Source organism: Dermacentor andersoni, chromosome 4, assembly GCF_023375885.2.
Source record: "Dermacentor andersoni chromosome 4, qqDerAnde1_hic_scaffold, whole genome shotgun sequence".
Classification (NCBI taxonomy): Eukaryota; Metazoa; Arthropoda; class Arachnida; order Ixodida; family Ixodidae; genus Dermacentor; species Dermacentor andersoni.
In genome coordinates, this window is record NC_092817.1 from 27210856 (window position 1) to 27225892 (window position 15037).

At 47.9% G+C, this 15037-nt stretch overlaps 1 pseudogene; it reads right to left on the reverse strand.

The window, feature by feature from the left end:
- Positions 1-2550: 2550 nt before the first annotated feature.
- LOC126536606 (uncharacterized) lies at positions 2551-4365 on the reverse strand (annotated as a pseudogene).
- Positions 4366-15037: the final 10672 nt, after the last annotated feature.

Below are 15037 nucleotides of genomic sequence, written 5' to 3' on the forward strand. Positions count from 1 at the left end.
CGGGGCTGCAACGGCTCGGGCTTCCGCCGGCACCCGGCACCGCCGCCAGCTCTGAGCAGCGGCCGCGTATGGGGCCCCGCATCGATCTGACGACTGGCCGCTGGTCAGCCTGACGGCCGAAAGCGCCGGACCGCTTGACGACGCCGCCAGGCGGATTCGCGTCGCCGCTGGGGTTGAAACACGGCGCGTACTTCTTCACCGACACCGAGAGAGGACCACCCATTGACAACGTGCGATGGTCAGCAAGCGTGGGCGCTGCTGTGAAGTTATCATACAGGATGAAAGAACTGCTGTCCCTACTCCTGTGTGGTCCGCTCCTTCGTGTATCGAGAATGATGGCAGCACCCTATCAAGCCGCTGCTCACTTGGTCTTAATAGCGACATTTAAAACTTGGGAGCGGCGCCATATGAAACTCTCAATTAAGAAGCTCTTTAGCTGTGCTGCCTTACGAATAGCGTCAAGGTCAATCTGTGAACGGCGAAGAAGTCGTAATAACTTTTTTACGCTGATTTACGTGCAAGCGACTGTACGGTTGCTGACTGGCGGGGGGACTTCATCTCAGATGTCATCGCGTAATGCCAGCTGCAGTAACATGCGCAATGTGGCCGGACAGAAGCGCGTGCGAGCAGCTGGTTCTAATTTTCATATTGGATTGGATTGGAGAAACTTTATTTATGCCTGCAGTTGGGCGCTCGTGCGCCCCGACGAGGGCCTACGTCATCCTCGAAGTTGCCGTTACTCGGCGCTGGTCTCCGCTCGCCGTTGCCGGCTCGCTCCCTGCGGTGTGACCGATCCCTGCGGTGTGCCGGTGCTCCCGAGCTTCTTATCTTGCGTCTGTAGGTCGCCTGCTCGTAGCTCGACGGTCCTGTCCGTGAGGAAGTCCTTGATGTAGTTGTAGGATCTTTCTCCCATGCTGAGCTTGGAGACTTGGGACAGAATCGCCGAGTGTTTCACCTTATCGAAGGCGCTCTGCAGGTCGAGCCCTAGGATGGCTTTGTTGTCGCGGGCGCTGCCGCCATCAGCGATGATTTGGTGTTTGAGCTGCAGCATCGCGTGCTGCCTGCTGAGGTGCTGTCTGAAGCCGATCAAAGTGGCCGGGTACAGCCCTTCTCGTTCCAGGTAGTCTTGCCACCTGTTGAGGAGGACGTGCTCCAGCACCTTGCCCACGCAGGACGTGAGCGAGATGGGCCGGAGGTTATCCGTGTCCAGCGGCTTCCCCGGCTTGGGGATCAGGATGGTCTTGGCTGTCTTCCACAGCTTTGGCAGCGCGCCCGCTCTCCAGCACTTGTTGTAGTATTTTGCGAGCTTTTCAATCGAGCCGTCATCGAGGTTCTTGAGCGCCTTGTTCGTGACGAGGTCCGGGCCGGCTGCCGACCGGCTATTGAGGTCGTGCAGGGCCGCGCGTACATCCTCGACGTCGATGTCACGATCGAGCTTCGCATTAGGCAGGCCGCTGTACGGCGCGTGTTGTTCGGTAGGTGTAGTCGGCAGGTATTTGTCGTTAATGCGCCTGGTGACTTCATCGACGCCGTGTGCTGAGACCGCCCGATGTATGAGCCTGGCGAGTCTGTTCCTTTGGTGCGACTTGGTCTTGGTTTCGTCGAGCAGGTGCCGCAGTAGGTTCCACGTCTTCCCGCTATGCATCTGCCCGTCTGCCGCGTTGCAGATCTCGTTCCACTGTTGCGTGCAGAGAGCGCGGCAGTGATCCTCGATCGCTCGGTTCAGCTCCGCCACCTTCTTTCTCAGTCTGCGGTTAAGCCGTTGTTTCTTCCAGCGATTGAGTATCGACTGTTTGGCCTCGATGAGATGCGCAAGCCGGCTGTCTACTTTGTCGATCTCCGCGCCCGTTTCAATCTCTTTGGTCGCGTCGCGTACGCTCTTGGTGATTTCGGCCGTCCACGAGTCGATGTCTTCGATCTCGTCGTCACCGTCGCTCTTCTGGCTTCTGGCATCTCGAAAGGCATCCCAGTCTATCCATCTGTGTGTTTTGATGCTGGTGTCGTTGTGTTCCGGTATGGCGATTTCCACGATGGTGTGGTCGCTGCCTAGGTCGATCCCCGTGTTTCTCCAGGTGACCGCGCCCCGGATGTCGTTCTTGACGAACGTGAGGTCCGGAGTGGTGTCCCGGGACACGGAGTTACCAGTTCTCGTCGGATGTGTCGGGTCCGTGATGAGGGTGAAGTCGAGTTCCGTGGCGTCTTGGTACAGGTCGCGGCCCTTTGCTGTGTACTTGTTGTAGCCCCAGGCAGGGTTCATCGCGTTGAAGTCTCCGCACGCGATCAGCGTGTTGTGGCCCGCTGCGGTGCTGGCTCTGTGCAGTAATGTCTTGAATCTCTGTTTTCTCTGAGATGGGTTGCTGTAGACGTTGAGCAGAAATATGCTTCCTTTTCTCTTCTTGCCCGGGATGATTTCGGTGAGTGTGTGCTCGATCTTGATATTGCTTTGCAGCTCATGTTCGACGAACGTGAGTCCCTTCCTGACCAGGGTGCACAGGCCTCTGCCGTCGGGTGGTCCCTTGTGCACTCAGTAGCCGGGGAGGGACGGTGCGTCGCTTAGTGTTTCTTGTAGTAGTATAACGTCTGGCTTGCGCGCGGCATGTACGATGTGCTGTTGGATGACTGCCTTCTTCCTTCCGAAGCCGCGACAGTTCCACTGCCACGCGGTTACACCTGCTGCTGCTGGTGTTGCGTTGGCGGCCATGATTGCGTTGGCGTGTACGGGGCTCCCTGGTTGGGTGGATGTTGCGTGAAGAGGGGCGCAAACGTCGGGTGGCTTACCATCGGCTGTAGGGTCCTTTCGATGCAGGCGACTCTGTTCCTGTTCTCGGCTTGGTAGGTCTCCATTGTTTGTTTCAGTGCTGTCACTGCTGCGATGTTTGTCGTGATTAGCTGTTCGAGCTTGCTGAATGTCGCTTCGAATTTCGCTTCGAGGCTGTCGATGCGGTCGTTTTATGTTTGCGTGCGCGTGGCCTCAACGGCTCGCTTCTTCGGTGCCGGTTCCTCTATGGCTTTCTCCTGGATGTTCGTTGTCGTTTCCTCGGTCTTGCCTGTGCTTGGCGTGGGTCTCTGTAGAGGCTCGTTGTTGCATAGCAGCAACTGACGGATCTCGGCGATCTCTTTCGTGAGGTTGTTGATGGTCGCTCGCAACGCCGCGTTTTCTTGTCTTAGGATCTCATTTGCCTCCCGCACCTTATTCATATCTTCTTTCTTCGTGGTTTCGGTGATTTTCTGTGCGTTCCTTATATTGTTTCCTTTCGCTGCGTCGACCCAGCTCACTCGCTCACGTGATGGTGATGTTTTCCTGCTGAGGCTTCTCTTGCAGCATCTGCTGTCTCTGGATTTGGGCGCGCGGTTTTCCGATGGGGTCCTTGACTTTCGCGCATCTGCCGGCTTGTCGAGTGGCGGGAAATCGCTCTCCGACAGCAGCTGGTGTTCGGCCTGTCGGCGCTCCCATTGTCGCTTGCGCACTACGTAGGGGACCTTGTATTTCGCCCTGCACGTTCGGTCTCCGGTCGGGTGTTCGTCTCCGCACAACTGACATTTTGGGGTACAGCGATGGTCTTCTGTAGGGTTCGCGATTCCGCAGGCCAGGCACGTCTTGATTGTGGGGGTCGGGCACACGTCCTTGCGGTGTCCCACTCGGCCGCACTGCTGGCAGACGTCGATCTGTTTCTTGTAGAGGCGGCACGGTATCAGCGTGACTCCGTATCGGACGAAGTTCGGTACCTTGGGCCCCTGGAACACCACAATCACAGTGGTCGTGCTTCCACTCCTTTTTGCGGCCACTGCTAGCGGGTTCCCCTCGTTGACGGTGTTTCTATCGAGCTCTTCGGCGCTCGCGTCGATGGGGATGCCTCTGATGACGCCCTTTACGGTGTCGTGAGGTGCCGTGCGATAGGCGCTGACCTCGTAGGGTTTGCCTTGAATAGATATTTCCTGGATTTTAGCGTACCTTGCCGCGTTGTCTTCGTTCGGTGTACTTACGACCATGATGTTTTGTTGTGTGTTGGGGCAGATGGTGTCCGCGGCGCTTTCCTCGCTCGTGATCTTGGCCGCAGCGAGTATGGCCGCAGCGACGGTGGTGGTGCCGGTCTTGACGATGTCCAGTCCCCCTCTGGGTCTAACAACTATCTTGCTTTCTTCTAGTGGCATGGCTGGCATGCGTGCTGCCTTGATGGCCGAGGCTCTGACGTTCTTGTAGAATTTCGACCTCGTGCTTGTTTGACTCCCGCCGGGTCCGTCGGGCTTGCCGCTGGCGGGGGTCCGCTGGCGAAGCCTCGACATGCGTTCCCCCGCGAGCGTCCATCCGGCGTCGCTGTGGTATTCCTCGGGTGATATCTCTTCTCCTTGAACTTGAACGCACATGTTGTTGTCCACGATCATTGTTGTTTGAGAGGGCGCCTCCATCTCGGAGCTGACGAGCAGCAGCCGCCGGGATGTACGGCAGGCCGCTGTCGGTGCGACGGTGTTGGGCCGAGTGTCCGCGGAACACGCCTAAGCCTAGCAATCCTTCGCACGGCGGCAGTAGAAGTAGTCCCGAAATGTGGCAAAGAAAAACGCCCCTCTGGGGTCAGCTGGTATCGGTGATGCCGCTCGCCTTCACGGACACATTGGTACAAGCAAAACTTTGGTTCGAGGTAATTAGCACTGCGTAATTGGCTAGCAATCACGGAGCCGATCTCTGACTAGTGACGAGCGCTTCTTCTTCGTCGTCGTTTTTCCTAATTTTCATACTAATTTTAAGGCGAAAGCCATAAGTGGCTCGTTACAATGGCTCATACGCGAAAAAAGCGGCATCTGGTCCAGGGATACAACATAAGTTGACGAGTGGTACAAAAAATATCATCGGCAATGGCTCATACCCTAAATAAGAAAAAAAGATTGGCAGTATGTTACACTCCTGTAACAAGTGAAGGCGAAAGCCTGCTGCACGTGTGGTAATGCATTAAGTTATCCGATCGGAGGGGTCAAACTGCTTGCAAGACAAAACAAGCTGCGCAGTGTGAAGTAAACGTATTGCGTTGTAGGGTCGATCTCCTCAGCGACACATGCGAGCACCTAAAGCACTATCTAAATGTTCTTCTGTTCTTTCTTTCGTTTTCTTTTTCTTTCTGTCTTTCCTGTTTCTTTCTCTGATTCTCTTTCTCTTTATTCTCTCTTTCTTTCTTCTTTCGTTCACTGTTTCTTTCGGTCCTGCTTTTGTTCTTTCTTTGTTTTGTTTCTTCTTTCATATTCAGCAATTCTATCTTTGCTTCCTTACGGAGGTAAGAGCCATTCCAGGTTGTTTTCTTTTTTTTTGGGGGGGGGGAGGGGAGGGGGAGGGGGGTATCAGTCATTGCTGATGACAATATTTTATGCAGTATCATTGGACCAGACGCCGCTTTTTTCGGTTATGAGCCATTGCAAGGAGCCGCTTATAGGGCCCTCGCCTTCAAAAAATTATAAGTTGGAAGCCGATTTGCACAAGCTCAAATATGAGAACTGTTTGTTAACAGCGCAGTTGGACAAAGTCGTAGGGCACCAGGATGACCTTGAATATAGGTCACGCAGAAACAACTTGGTCTTTTCGGGCTTAAGGGACACATCGAGTGAGACTTGGGAAGATTCTGAGCGTACAGTGCTGCCGGTTTGTGCAGATCATTTGGGTGTCCAGGTGACAACAGTTATTGAGCACGCACACAGGACAGTTCGTCTTTTTGCAACAAGGAAGAGACACATTGTACATAAAAATTCGTTCCTTCAAAGAAAAAGAAAATGTACTTGGCAGTGTCCTGCATAACGGGATACGACACTCACCAGCGAACGGGATTGGGACGAGGCCATCTCAAGTATCGAACGCAACATCCAGTCCACGGCCGTCCAGATGCCCCGTGAAAGAGCGGAGAGGCTTGGCCTCCCGATTCCTACACAGGAGTAGCCAGCGGCGAGCCAGGGTCCCCAGCGGGTCTCTGCCGGCTAGTAAAAAAAAAAATTCAATTATGGGGTTTAACGTGCCAAAACCACTTTCTGATTATGAGGCACGCCGTAGTGGAGGACTCCGGAAATTTCGACCACCTGGGGTTCTTTAACGTGCGCCTAAATCTAAGTACACGGGTGTTTTCGCATTTCGCCCCCATGGAAATGCGGCCGCCGTGGCAGGGTTTCGATCCCGCGACCTCGTGCTCAGCAGCCCAACACCATAGCCGCTGAGCAACCACGGCGGATGCCGGCTAATCTATCAGCAGCTGAACAAAGTTCTTTGTTGGTCTCTCTGTACTTGTGATGCCGCACAACCTAAGAACCACCCTGTCGGTAAATGAGGATTACTTAATTAGCGTCCGTATTAAATGAAAAAAGCTGGCCGCATTTGCCAAGAAACACAATCAAACTTTCAAGCTTCGCTTTGATAAGTAGGTTATGGGAGGCAAACATTTATTTATAATTCGTCCAGTGATAGCGTAGAAACAATGCAATAACAAACAAAACCATTAGTGTGACGCTAAAAGCGCAATCAGCAAGAACGTTTCTTCGTCGTTGTAAATTGCCGGAGCTCAAGAAATAAAACGGATGCGTTTTTGGATCTCGTGGATACTACGAATGCCAATATCCTCTTAGGCACCAATTCGTGGCTCGGCGGCAGTATTTACGATGCATAAGTTCTTCCATTTCATGTGAACATCTGTGGCAAGGATCGCGATGCCTGTGGTGGGGGCGTTTTGATTCTGGTTGATAATAGATTGAAAAGCGTATCAGTACATCCCTTGACAACCTTCAGTGCGGAGCTGTGCGGTGTAAAATTGAGATGTATGGTGTGCGACACGTTGCTGTGGGTTGTTTTCGACGTCCTCCTAACAGCCACAATGTGCAATCACTTGAAGCCTTGTATAAAGCATTGGCTACTTTAGTTGCTGAGCACGTTCTGTAGGGAGGCGACTTCAACCTTCCGGATACTGCCTGCATAAGTTCTGCGCCCGTCTTGCGCTGGCGGTCTGGCCCCTACTTGACACTTGAGGAACTTATTAACGTGCATGCATAACATTAGTTTGTTAATTCCCCCACAAGGTACAGTGGGTCACGTGCTAACATACTAGATCGTGTGTTTTGTAACAATCCCACTTTTATAAAGTCAGTTACAACGATGACGGGGATTAGTGATCAGGAGGTAGAGTTGTCGGTAGTAGCGCTTTCGAGCCTATAAAGTTAACAATATGCAGCAGCCGCGAAGAATATAATTGTAATTTTATGACCATGACTCAACATCGTCTAATCTTACGTTGCTTTCTACCGAATTTGATGAGTGTTCTTTAGTCATGAACAATACCAGTATCTGGGTTCTCTTTAAAGCTGAACTCTTTCTTGCCAGCTGTCACGTTCTTTCCAAGGTTATTAAAAGGAAGCGTAGTGCTGATAAACCTTGCATTGGTGGGAACTTAAGCAAGTCAATCAATAAAAAGAACCGTCTTTTCAAGCGCTTCCGGCTGACAAAGACTGCTGATGTTCAGAAACTTGGGTAACTAAGCAGAGTGCTAAAAAGAAAACACGAGAAGCTAAAGATACTTTTCTAGCTTTCTTAGAAAGAAAACTTATTACTCATCCCAAGGAGGTGTGGAAGTATGTGAAATCGAATAACATGGACTCAGTTGGTATCGAGGACATGATCGATGATCAACCAAACTTATCGGAAGACTCAGACAAGGCAGCCTGATTTAAAAGATATTTGTATTCGGTGTTTCTTGAGCTCATGGTGAAATGCTGCCTGTTACGGGCCACGTGTTTGCACCTATGGCTGACATTGTTGTATGCACAAGTGGTGTGTGCACTCTTCTGGATTGTCTTAATTCAAACTCGGCTTCAGGGCTTGACGCTATTTGCAATCACGTATTGAAGAGACGTGCAACAGCCTTGGTGTCCCTTCTTGCTAGTTTCTTTTCTAAGTCACTATAGATCAGGAACTCCCGTCTGAGTGGAAGTTTGTGAATGTTCTGCCAATACTAAAGTAAAGTCTGGTAATAAAAATAACTTCACTATAATAACAGAGCGATTTCTTTGACTAGCGCCCGTTGTAAAACCGTTGAGCAAGTAATCTATAGCAGCATTATACAACATTTGGAATCCAATTATTTATTTTCTTCAGTTCACTATGGTTTTAGATCAGGTTTATCGTGTGTTACCCAAATGTGTGAATTTTCGCATAATGTTTTAAGTTTATACGATAGGGGACTACAAGTTTATTCAGTGTTTCTGGATGTTCAGAAGGCATTCGATGCTGTTCCGGATACGCTTTTATTACATAAAGTTTCACTTTTAGGCCTGCCTCCTTCTCTTCTTGGTTGTTTGAGGGACTATCTAGCTTGCAGAAAGCAGTCTGTTGTCGTAAATCGTACTTCTTCTTCGTATGTTGGCATGACTTCCAGGCTGCCACAAGATTCAGTGCTAGGACCGCTACTTCTTAATGTATATATATGTATATTCCTGATTTGCCAGAGCTGTTAACTTCAGATGTCAGGCTGTGCGGGGTTGACTGCTTCATCTATAAATCTATACACGGCACGGATGATATTGATGTCTTACAACGTGATCTTGACATTGTGGTTTCATGATGCAAAAAAAATGGAAATGCGCTTGAATGTAACTAAGTGTTGTATTATCAGTTTTATCTGAAAACACAAGCCCTATCCATTCTTGTTATACCCTCTCTGGTACCTCCCTTAACCGCGTTGAACATTTTAAATACCTTGGTGTCCATCTTCTGACTTATCTTGGAATAAACATATAGGTTATATAACTGTCAAAGGCAATGGTGTGTTAAATTTCATAGAACATAACTTCAAATCTGTCTCAAAAAGCGCTAAAGGAGCTCTACGTTATCAATATGTGTTTCCAATCCTTGAATATGCTTGTACAGCAGAAATCCTCATGGCCAAATGTTAAATATATAAACTTGAATGCCTACAAGACCGTGCTGCACGCTTTTTGAGTTGTCGTTATAACATTTATTCCATTATAAATCACATTAAGGATGAACTACGTTGGAAAGTTGTTCAGCAACGAAGAAAACTTTTCCGAATAAATTTCTTTCATTCCATTTTTCACGATGAAACTGGCATTGATAAAACTTTCTACATGATGAGACCATACTACTTATAGCACAAAAATTATCTTGCTAAAATGGTTCGAGAAATATAATGTCGTACGGATGTATTTGCGCATTCCTTTTTTTTTTTTCCTTTTACGATTCGCAAGTGGAATCAGTTGGATGCGAGTACTGTGGATGTTCCCGCAAATATGTTTTGCACATCCTTTCAAATCTATGTTTTAGTTCAATGTTCAAGTTACAACTATGCCTGTCTGTTTGCCTTTATTTTTTTTTTCTTCATTCTTGCTTTTCTTTCGACCCCCTACAATAATGCTCAATCGGGCGATGTAGGTTCCTGAATAAAAAATTCTGCACCCATCACAGTAGACTGGGCCTTTTTTGCATTTATATGGTGGCGAAATGCAAGGACTCCCATGTACTGTGCATTGAGTGCATGCTAAAGAATCCCAGGTGGTCGAAATTAATCCAGAGTCCCCCACTATGACGTGCCTCATAATGAGATTGTGGTTTGGCACGTAAAACTCCAGAACTTCATTAATTTTTTAATCCACGGAGAGGAGCCTGCCTGGTCACTTTCACGCGTGTTTCTAGTGCTCGTCGAAAAGCGAACATACGTGGCCCCTTTGAGCAATAAGAACGCCGGACATGGAGTTTTTGCACACTTGAAAAACTATGTTGGTTTAGACAAACTGGCGAGAGCTAGTTCCTGCTCTCCCGCCTACAGTCACACAAAAGGACTAAGAAGCCGATCGTGAAGTTAAGCACCGGGAAAATATCGAAGGATATTTTAGTATTGAGACGTCTTTCGTCGATTGTGTGACGTTATTGGAAGAAAAGAAAATATTTGCATTTTTCTCTTGCACTAGCAGCCTGTTTTGCATGTTCCATGCCTGTATATTTTGACCACACTAATTCCTAAGTATATGGTTGTGACCAGAATGAGAGCTGATATACTCGCATTTTTTTAACGGTTGGCAGACTGTCATCAGAAAAGTCGATCTTCAGAAAGACGAATATTGAATCACTGGCAAATGTAGTCCTGCTTTTGAATATTTAAAAGCCTGTTACCGCGGCTACAAGACGCGTGTAATAAACCTAGTAGAAACAAAAAAAAATTATGCTGACCACCACGTACTGTGGGGATCAAAGTAAGTGAAGCCTTCATGAGCCAGCAAGGCAAAATTGCGTACGACAACAGGCATGCTGCAGGTTTCCATAACGAACACGTCCCTACGCCACCATTGTGGACCTTGCAGAGAAAGTGTAACTTTTATTAGGCACCAAAACGTGTTGAATAACATGACACGACGTGCTTTATTTTGTAGAAACGCGTCCAGCGCCACCGCATGATGATAGACGCGTAGCTAATTTTGGCGACGAACGTGCACCGTAACGTCTATCTTCATCGTAATCTAGAATATGAGTGCGTTCACTTCTTAAAGCGAATCCTTCTTTGCGAATCCACTTGGACTCTCCTGACCACGACGATCGGGTGGTGCTCGGTGAGGAGAGTAAGGGGAGAGAGCCAAAAAATTAAGCATTCATGTATTAGATTGTGAACGCGTAATATGATTTCGTTCAGACAGTGACAATCGTGGATAAAGCTCAGGAATAAACGCTACAGAGAAGGACGCGGTCACATAGAGATAAAAAAAGAGAGCGTTCGTCACGTTCTACTTTCTTTGCCCTCTTCGTGTTTGGACGGACGTGAAGAGAGTTATCAAGCTTTTTGAAGTTTTATAACCTCATGCGTGCGTCCTGCAGGTATCAATGCCTGGACGCGTACATGAAAGTGGTTGCTCCAGACCAAATATTTCGGTTTACTTTCCTTTTTTTTGACATACATACGTAATTTCTATTAAGCTGAAATAATAACATAGCAGCAGAAAGGACATACGGTCATAGAGTATCATTACGGTGAGGGCCCCAAAATAACCCTCCTAATAACCTATGAAGTAACTAAGTCGATCGTTCATTTTCAGGCCAAGAACAACGGTGCGGTAGACTTGTCCTTGACTAACGCAAGGTTTATGTCCGCCGAGGACTGATCGGTTAACTAGTAAGGCGTCCCAGTATGTCAATAGTCGTTTCTGGTAAGCGTCGCACAGTCTCTTAGATTAACCAAACCTGGTTTGTGTCCGACCAGCGTGACCGAACTCAGGAGCAGATACGTCGATTGTGCATACGTACCCGTTTGCTGTGCACCGAAGCTCGATCGCATCTATGATAACTCGTGTACAATTGATTTTTCCACTGTGAGTAGTAAGCGGCGGCATGCCGCTTATGGCAACGCTATAGTGTCGCGGTGTAGGCTCCCGTAGGAGGGATCGGATATAGGAACACTGGGCAATAGTATAGAGTCAACCATGCACGATTCCATGGGCACGACATCAAAGGGTCAACACAACACCTCCCGACGTCAGTGAATGAGCAAGGTTCAGAGAGCAGATGGGGAACCTGCAGTAGCTGTAAGACTCATGGACGGGAATATTTCGTTTAGACAGTTGGTCTGGCTCTTTGCTAGGAGGTCGCGATCCACTGGCACAGGAGACAAGAAATGATCACCACCAAGCGAGAGAGAGAGAGAGATTAACTAGAGACGAGTTTCCGGTTTGCTACCCTGCACTGGGGCGGGGGGGGGGGGGTATAGAGGTTGTAAAGACGACAAAGAGCGAGATGAAAAAAAGAACAAGAAAAAATAAAAAGAAGAAGAGAAAATAAAGTAAAAGCAGGTAACAGAAAAGGCGTTCCGATCACAGGCGTCCGCACAGGTCTGTCGATTTCAAGAAGCGCAGCAGCGCTTGTACGGCCTTCTGATGAGATGTCAAGTCGCGTCGATGTTTCAGAATTCTTTCTTCCGACAGAGGCTGGTCGTCAAACTGGTTGAGCACGACGGAAAGCGATTGTCTCTGCACACTGTACTGTGGGCACTGGCACAGAACATGACGAATTGCTACCGCGTCGCCGCAATCACCGCATGATGCGGTGTTGGCCATCCCTATGCGGAACGCGTAGGCATTGGTAAACGTGACGCCCAACCACAGTCTACACAAAAGGGTCGCGTCTCTTCGGGGAAGTCTTGGTGGAAAAAAGCTCGTGAGAAAGGGCACGGCATAGTATTTCAGTGGCTGCCAGGACATAACGGTATCACTGGTAATGACTTCTCCGCTGAGGCGGCCCGTTCCTCCCATGAGGAGACTCGTGTTGTTCCGATTCCACTATCAAAAGCGGACACTGCAAGGCGACCTTATTTCCTGGCTCATGCTATCACGTACGCTTATTGGACGCCTCCTAGTTCCCAGAAGTGTCGCCTACATAAAATTCATCTTTCGTTAAAGCTGCAATTACCGTAAAAAACTTCCCGCTCTAATGCAACGTTGTTATGCCGCCTCCGGATCGGAGTTGCATTCGCGAAAGCATACTCGTTCTCCATTGGAATCTCTGACACACTACGTGCTACAGCTGCGGTATCGAGACAATATTGAAGACGTACTGTGCTTTTGTTGTCGCTTTGACGTCCAGCTCCGCCCTCTCCGGACAGCATTCAACCGACTAGACTCAATACCGTTACCATAAGCCAAGAGACTTGGACCATGGCCAAGCGCGACACTTGTGGAGAAAGCAACGAAGGCGTTGTTGCAGTGCTTGAAGTCGACAGGTCTCTGCAACTCTTCGCACGCTTGACGGGCTCCTTCGAGTGTGCGCACGATTCTTCCCTTCTTTCTCTATTTCACTCCTTTTACTCCTTTCGCCCAGTGAAGGGTAGGAAACTGGACGCGCGTCTGGCTAACCTCCCTGCTTCTCCTTCCCTCTCTCCTGCTAGAAGGTTTTATTTGCCTGAGGGATAAAAGGTGTCCTCGGGCCATGCAGCGAGATTGGTACGGTACTCTTGACGGAGGCTCCGAAATTCCGAAGAGTGAGAGAAACTGTCCCTCTTACACAGCTTTGGAGAACCATAAGCTAGTATGCAATTCTTCAATGGCTGTCGTCCTAAGCCCAATAACTTGGAAAGTTTTGGCGGACTACCTGGCTTTTTTTGCAGAGATTTACAAATTTCAATTTCGAAGCCAAAAAATATTTGGAACGGTATTCGAACCACCTGAAAACGGTACATTACGAAATAACTGAAACTGAAAGTAACACAGTATGTACTCGCTATACTCGTATCTGCTAAAACAAATTAACGCTTGGCTCCAATACGGCTATAGCAATTATGTCTGAAGATGCATGGTGAACCAAATAGATGCGCAAGCGAAAAATGCTCAGTGGCAGAAGTATCAAAGAGTAAATGCAAAAGACCTACAGACATGGGATGGGAACACCGGCACAAATTCGTGAACACTGGCATAAAGAGCCAACGCGTGTGATTAACAATGGTGCACGTGTGAACGGATGAATTTATATCGAGAACACGTGTCACCGCTGGGTAAATGTTTGATAATGATCTACTGGATGCTAGTAGCAATGCGGCAAAAACTTCATACAGGATGATCATATTTAAGTTTTATTTAATTTTTAAGAATCACCTGTGGCAGCATAACTCTTGTCCTTGAGCTGGATTATGCGAAGAGGCGGACATTATTTACACAAGGAATTGGAACACATATTCATGTAATTAAGGAAAATCCACTAATTATATTTTCAATTAATTACTTTACAGCACATATAACAATTTACCAATCGTAGCCGGCGAGCTTGCAAGACGTATCGACTTTAATTTCCAGGATGATATCAGTTTCAGCATATTATTTCCCAAAGTGTGAAAATAAATACGTGGCTGTTCCAATTACGTCTGTGCTCCCTTGCATAAAAGAGCGCTTTGTTAAAAGTAAGTGGAACAACAGCACATTTTTATGGCAAGTTGGATGGTGCATATCTTCAAACTGCCGTCATTATGGAAATTCATTCCAAATGGATACGCCTTGCAACCTCACCCGCTAGAATTTGTACAATGCAACATGTGCCGTAAAGTCACTCATTTAAAAGATAACTGGTACATCTTTGTTAATTAATTGAATATGTGCACCCGCCCTGGTGCTTAGTGGCAATGGTTTCGGACTGCTAAGCAAAAGGTTGCGGGATCGAATCCCGGCGATGGCGGCCGCATTTCGATGGGGCGAAATGCGAAGACACTCGTGTACTTAGATTTAGGTGCACGTTAAAGAACTCCAGGTGGTCCAGATTTCCTGAGTTCCCCTGTACGGTTTGCCTCCTAATCTGATCGTAGTCGTGGCACGCAAAACCGCATAATTTAAATCTTCTTTTTAATATGTGCTTCGATTTCCCGTGCAAGTAATGTCCGCCTCTCTGAATAATCCAGCACAAGGGCTAGAATTATGTTATCTGCAGCAGACTATTTTCTTTATATTTATAAAACTTGAAAAATTATCCCCCTGTATATTGGTTATGTGAATATTAATTAGGATACATAAAACTTGCTGGTGTAGAATTGGGTTATATATTCTACTGAGCGCGCAATCGTAACGTTTGTTGAGCTCTCTTTCAAGGCACATTAATTTCGTTCACTCACAAAAATAAACTCACACGTGGAATAACAGAAGTGTTTCATACCGAAAAACGCGCTTGAGACACGTGTTAGACAATTATCGCTGTCGTTATTTGTCAACACCGGACCTGCTTGTGCTGACTTATCTTTATAAGATCTCATCTGCGCATTTATGGTTCGTTCAATTATTATCTTCATATATTTGTGATTTCCTTGAAAAAGATTAGTTGCGAGTCAGCGCTCTTTTCCGTTGAGCGCCTCTCCGTAGCACCCTCGACGCCCTCTCTCCCGCTCAATTTCCCCCCAAGAAGATGGATCCCTGCCAACACGCCGAACTTTAATGCAGGCTAAATAAGACGGCGGCATTCAAAATTATATGAAATATATTCATTTGTGTGAATGTTCCTTTGGCATAGTCCTTAAGTGTAGTTGCAGATAACCTTTGTTAATACACA